Here is a 7080-nt window from a genome sequence, read left to right as displayed (position 1 = left end):
GAAAGGAGGAAGCTAGGAAAGCTTTGTGGTTAGAATGACCTAAACAAGAGAGATCCGTGGTACAGAGCAAAGCCAACTGTGTGGCAGGGGAGAAGCGTGCTCCAGTAGTGCCTGTTGCTATCGGTGTCACACCAGCCTCATGCCTTCTTACTAGCTAAAACCTCTCTGTAGGCTGCTTCTGTGGGGCCCAAGTGGGGTGTGGACACAGGGGGACACGGCGCAAGCACCACACCGATGCTGCTGTAAAACTCGTCGTGCTGTCCATGTCTGCCTCTGCTGGGGGCTGGCTGGGTTGCTTTGCCAGGACCCTGATGGCAGCTGCGGCAGGCAGAGTGGTGTGGGGTGTCACCGGCCTTGCAGAGGGGCAAGGGCCACACCACGAGCGGGAGATGCTGCTGATTCAGAGAGCCATGCTTGTGCTGCAGAAGAAATATTTAAAAAATAAGAAAAAAGACAATGCTGCACCAGGAAAGCTAATTGTTAAAATTTCCATTTACTTTGAAATGTAAATTGGACACCTACTTTGTTTTGATTTTGCACTCACTTATTTTGAAGGGAGCATGAAATGTGGCCAGATATAATGATTCTATAACAGCTTCAGCTACTCATGTTTGCAAAGCCATGAAATTGATTATGTTTTCCATGGGGAAAATAAAAATAAATAATAAAATAAAATAAAATAAAATAATTTCAATTTCTCTCCTTGAACGATTCATCCTACAAGGCACTAAAGGAGCTGTCAGAGCACAAACTATTGATTTTTATGTAGACATACTGATAATTCCACTCACTTGTCTTATGTGAGTGGGTAAGTTTGGTATAGACATAAATGGAAAAAAAATGGCTGAAGGACAACTAAATACCAAAATAAGAAAACACTTTAAAATACCAGGTCATGTTTTAAGTCCTTCATTGAGTGATCTTCGGCTTCAGAAAAGATTGGCAGCACAAATACGGCAATCAGGAGTGTATTTTATTTCACATTCATAGAGTCCACAAGCAAAACTTTCTAAGGCACATGTAATTTATTTTAGCCAGAAAAGTTCTGTTACTGGGTTGGCTCCACCCATTTGCAGGAATGGTTACAGCTAGGACAACAAATCTGTACTTTGCCTTAGAAAAGGAACATCCTCACAAGGAGAAGCAAGCCAAAGTATAGACAAATCTTTAAAACTGCATTCTGTAGAAGCATATTCAGAGATAAGACTGCATAATGGACTAGTCTGCTTGCAGTTCTCTCAGGGAACATATTGGTTACTCTTAACCATACCCAGGACTTGCCTTGCTGTGAGCCCCTGGACAACTGGTTTGCTACCCAGTGTCGGACATGCATTTTGCTGTTTCCTAAGATACTTTTCATATTTGACTGGCCTGTTTTCCTCCGTTGGGCCAAGTTAGCAACTAATCTTTACGTCTGGAGGAAAGCGTCTGTTTCAGCAGTCTGCAAACGTACCAGTGTGGTAACTTCTGCATTCCTGTTTCCTCTCCATATCTGTCAGTAATGCCAAACTTGCATATGCAATAGTCTCCTGCAGTCTGGGAGATCCTTTTCACTGGTTTGCTCTGTGCACTTAACACTTGGTCTCCTTTTCTTTTCTTTTTTTCTTTTCTTTTCTTTTCTTTTCTTTTCTTTTCTTTTCTTTTCTTTTCTTTTCTTTTCTTTTCTTTTCTTTTCTTTTCTTTTCTTTTCTTTCTTTTCTTTTCTTTTCTTTTCTTTTTCTTTTCTTTTTTCCTTTCCTTTTCCTTTCCTTTCCTTCCCTTTCCTTTCCTTTCCTTTCCTTTTCCTTTCCTTTCCTTTCCTTTCCTTTCCCTTTCCTTTCCTTTCCTTTCCTTTCTTTCCTTTCCTTTCCTTTCCTTTCCTTTCCTTTCCTTTCCTTTCCTTTCCTTTCCTTTCCTTTCCTTTCCTTTTTCCTTTCCTTTCCTTTCCTTTCCTTTCCTTTCCTTTCCTTTCCTTTCCTTTTCTTCTTTTTTTAATGTATGATATGCTGTTCCATGAAGGATCTTAGACTTGCATCATGATAGTCTTGGAAATGAAGATTTTGCTGGTTTCTTCCAGTTCACTTTCCAGTGTGCACTGTGTAAACAAACAGAATGCTGGCTGCCAGGTACGCAGAGTGAGTCTTCAGAGCCCTCTCTGCCACAAACCATACAAATACAGACTTTAATTAGCATTAAAAGGTACAGATTAACCAAAATCCATGATTCCTGTGGAAGTCTCATGCTTTTAATACCAGGCCGAGATATAACAGCAGTGGATGATGGATCCATTTATGTAACAACAGCACTTTTCTCTATATTTTTGTGGAATTAAAATTATTCAACATTAGGAAATGGTAGAATAAAAATTGTTTGAGCAATCCTAATTCCACCTCCACACCCATACACACACTCTGCAACTAATAAGCCTGCATGATCTTTAATTACACTTTCAGATACCATTTTAATCTGGCTCCTTAGTAAGGAAAGCACAACACAAAACTAGTAAGTCTGCCTGTTTCCTTTCCCTTCTCCTTCCTTTTTTTTTTTTTTTTTTTTTTATGTTAGTGAGTTTTCATGGAACTTGACAGAGGGACAGCCTTCTCAAAACCAGAAAAGTTTCTCCAGTTTCATGAAAATCTGTGGCTGAAGAGAGCAAAGAACCTATTAGCAGCCCAGCATAGAAAACCTGTGGTGTCAACAGCAAGCAGATAATCTGTGCAGTAGGGGGATATTACTAATGCCCCAACCATGATGAAAGGTTTCAACTTACTCAATGCTAGTCAACCCAAAGGTGCACCCCTAAGATATCTGTCGTCTTTGTTGTGCAGCTCAGGACATCTTGTCATCTATTTCAGTGCACAGCACGGGAAGAAGCAGCCTTTCACTGTCTCCAGCAGTGACGATGTCTCTGAAGCTTCAACCAAGTGCAAGAACAGGCCATGTCAGTTAGTATTCAGGAAAAAAGGATATGTATCAGCAGACCAGCTTGGGTAAGCAGGAAATCATGGCAGAAATCCAATGCAAAAGAATGCATACAGGAGGTGGAAGCAGGGAAGGGCTACACAGGAGGAATTTAGAAACATTGTCTGGGCATGTAGGGATGGTGTCAGGAAAGCCAAAGCTTCAACTTGCATGTCAAGAGTAACAAGAAGAGCTTCAGCTGCTAAATTAGTGGTGAAAGGCTGAACAACGAAAATGGCAGATGGTTACTGAACAGACCGGGTGATTTAGTGAGAGTGAACACAGACAAACCTGAAGAACTCACTGCCTTCTTTACCTTAATCTTCACCAGCAAGGTCTCCCAGGCCTCAAGGCCTGGGATTCACAGAGAGGAAGGATGACCATTAGTTGATGAGTCAGAGATTGCTGGAGAAATCGATTCATACAAGGCCATGGAGCCGGAAGGACTGTGTCCAAAAATACTGAGAGACGTGGCTGATGCCTCACCAAGGGCACTTTCGATCACTTTTAAGAGGCCAACTGGAGCAATGTTGTAGCTGCATTCAAAAAGCACGCAAAGGACAACTGCAGGTTGCCCAGTCTCATGTCAGTCACTGGAAGAAACATGGACTGGGTTCTCTTGGATGGTATTTCTGGACACATGAAGGAGAAGTATGCAATTGGGAATAATCAGCATGGGTTCGCCGAGGATAAATCATACCTGGTAAACCTGCCTGATTGCCTTTTTTGATAAAAGAATGCGATTTGTGGATGGGGGAGAGCAGTGGATGTCATTTACTATGAGTTTAGCAACATTTTCAACACTGTCTCCCAAAGTGTTCTTGTATCTAAGTTAGGAAATTATGGTCTGGGCGAGTAGCCAACTGGATGGGTTAAGTACTAGTTGGACTGGGTCAGAGTTTTGGTTAATGAGTTGCACTCTATCTGAAGGCTGTACTGTGGCACCTATCCTAGGACCGGTCCAACAGTAGAATGGGTTGCCCAGAGAGATTGTGCAGTTTCCATCAATGGATGTTTTAAAGACCAGATTGAACCCTAAGCAAACTGGTCTGACTTCATTGCTGACCCTGCTTTGAACAGGAGGTTGGACTAGAGACCTCCTGAGGTCTCTTCCAACCTGAATGTTCCTGTAATTCCTACCATGAATGCTCAATACTGGGAAGCTGCTTTCGATGCATAATCCTCTCCCAACACACCCATTTTACAACCAAGGTACAGGGACTTCAACAATCCCATTGCTGAAAATCTTTCACGTACCTACTGTCTCAGTGCTTCCCTCCCTGACAGAAAACAAACTTGTTTTTGTTTGGTTTGGGTATTTTGTTGGTTTGTTGTGTTTTTTGTTTTTTTTTTTTTTTTTTGGGGGGGGGGGTTGTTTGTTTGTTTGGTTGGTTGTTTTTTTTATAGCAGGGACTGTTCAGTGTACAGGTTGTGTAGCTGGGTCTGTTCAGTGTATATCACATATACTCAGACATAGAGATGACAGGTACCTCAGTACAAGTACCTACAAAACAAAAAACTGCTTAACTGAGAAGCACCTGTGACATCTGGCTTAAGCTGTCATTTCCTGAAAACAGAAGACAGCATGAAAAGAGGGTATAGGATGTGCTGGGGTGTGGGGAAGAGAGAGTGACACTGAGGACAAAGGGACTGATGGAGATGTATCAGGCAGAAGCAGAGCACTAGGGAAGAATGAGGAGATGCTGGGCAGATGGGGCTGTTCTTCAACACTAATCCTACTGGTGACCTTGGTATGCTGCCAGTAGTAACAAGTGGTGCTCCTGTTCAAGGAAGACATAGTATGAAGCAGAGTAACGAAGTTGCAGAGCTACTCTGAGTGCTCTTAGCTCCCTGCAGCCCCAGACTAGTCCTCACAGGGTACATACAGCAAGGCAATACATCTAGGAGAAGCACTAGGGGAAAAACATTCATTTCCTCGCAGACGTGACTGTGCATCACTTACATCTGTGTAGAGATTCCTGATACTTCTGGTCCAAACAGCAAAGCAGTTCCCTCCAGCAGTTGTCCCTTTCTGTGGCCTTGCTTGATACATACTTTCTGATGTCTGCAGCCAAGGTGAGAGAGTTTTCATAGACAGCATCTCCTTCACTGTCCAGCTACAACTCACCCCTGGATTCTATTTCAAGTAGAAAACAGCACACCATATTATCTTGACATCAAAAATAATGCAGAAAGGGGCTAAACAGAGCAGCCTTGATTCTGGTCTGTGCTACAAATATGTGCAATTTGAGCTTTTAATATATTTTACTGAAAAAAATGGACAGCAGAGAGCAGAAGCAGTAAAGGTATTTCACATGGGATCCTGGTTTCTGCCAGCATTATTCAGACTTCTTTGATGATAACACAGATTTTTGAGCTGAAAAAGGAATGGACACGGTGGACAGATCATGTGGGCAGGGTCTCAGAGAAGTTCATTTTCATACAGGTCTTGCCTGCCAACAGGAGACTGGGGAGAGGAGGAAATGATGGTTCTCCTGGTGACCACTGACCGCTGGGTTTTCCTGCTGTCCCATGTACCTGGGCCTCTTTCTAGCACATTGATGTACAAGTTTCTCCCCATGTGTCAGCACTGACGGGTCAGGAGGGCAGTTAAGTCATGCACACAACCCAGGTCACAGCATGTCTCTTCAGAGCAGGGCAGAAGTTGCTGTGCCTCAGCCTACAGCATATGAATAGCAGTGGTCTTTTTTCAGCAGCTCATAAGCCAGGCAAACCAAGTCAGGCACTTGTAGACATAGGAACAGGTCAATCGTTAATATTACTTAACAGTCCCACTTGCTATTACTCAATGTCAACCTTCAATTCCAGCTGAGGGAGACTGGAAGGCGTAATCTACCAGTCAGTAAAGCTTGCTCACTAGCACAAACAACCCATGCATCTCTCTACCCTGCAACAACAAGCTTGACTTGGGGTTGAAATGATTTCTTCTCCCTCCTTCCACTATCTCTCTCCTTTCCCCACCCCCAGCGTTGAAAATTTCAGCTAAAATTGTTCATGAGAGAATACTTGCATGCAGTACAACCCTCCTTATCCACTCCTCCAAATATATCCAAAGCATTTGAAATAAAGTCCTTCTCACAGTAAATGAGCGCAGCCTGTGACTGAGAGGGTGCTGTGCTCTTAACAGTTGCAGTGAGGAATGGCACAAGAGTTTCAAAAGGCTGAGCAAGAGGTGACATGGTGGATGACAGTGCCTTGGAGTCTCTTCTGGAATCCATTGGGCATTCCTGAGGCTGAGGTTTGGGGGGTTGGTGGGTGTGAGAAGGTGATCAAATCTCAGGATTGGGAGAAAGACATCCAGGCACTATCAATATCCAACCAACCTGAAGTCACAAGTCTTATTTAGGAGTGGAGGAGGCTTTTGCTTCGCACTTTGGCTTTTTTCCTTGGTCAGTTTTTTTTCCTTGGTCAGTTTTTGAGATGAAGGTAACAGCTAGTGTGGGTGTCTCTGCACTGAGGGAAGAAAATACTGCTGCCTGCGGTACAATCAGTCATATAAACCCATAACCAAACTGTACATCACGTGACTGATAGACCCCTGTGGGTCTCAGCATTCTCCCTTTATTCTCCTCTAGTCCTTTTTCTACTCCAGTAAGTGATCACCCTCGGGTAAGGCTGCTCCCACAAGGCTTCTCTTTCCTACACCAGCACCCCTAAACCACTGAAGCTGCCGCTCTGGCGCTGCCCTGAGGCAAGAGTTAACGACGACTCTTAGGATAACGTGGAGCTATCAACGGGCATTAGAGATGTTGCTGTCGTTGTTTCAACGACATACGGGGAAAGACAGGAGTTTTCTCCCCCGAGCGCCTTAGCAGTACCGTTTCGGAGCACCGGGCTCTTCCCTTCTGCCAAGCGCGACAGGGCAAACCCGGCTCCCCGGGCAGCGAGCGCAGCCAGCTCCGGGCCGGGCCCAGCACCCGCGGGGAATAGCTGTGGCCCGGCTTGGCGCGGCTCCACAGGGCGCCCCCGCACCGCTGCCCCACGCTGCGGGCCGGGCCGGGCCGGGCCGTGCTGGGCCGTGCCGGGCGGCAGGCGGTGGCTCCGCCGGGGCCGCCCTCGGGGAGGCCGGCGAGCGCGGCGGGGCGGGGCAGGGCCGGGCGGTGCCGCGCCGCGCCGCAC

Source organism: Vanellus vanellus (assembly GCF_965231255.1).
Source record: "Vanellus vanellus genome assembly, chromosome: Z".
Classification (NCBI taxonomy): Eukaryota; Metazoa; Chordata; class Aves; order Charadriiformes; family Charadriidae; genus Vanellus; species Vanellus vanellus.
Note: the sequence above shows the minus strand (reverse complement) of the source record.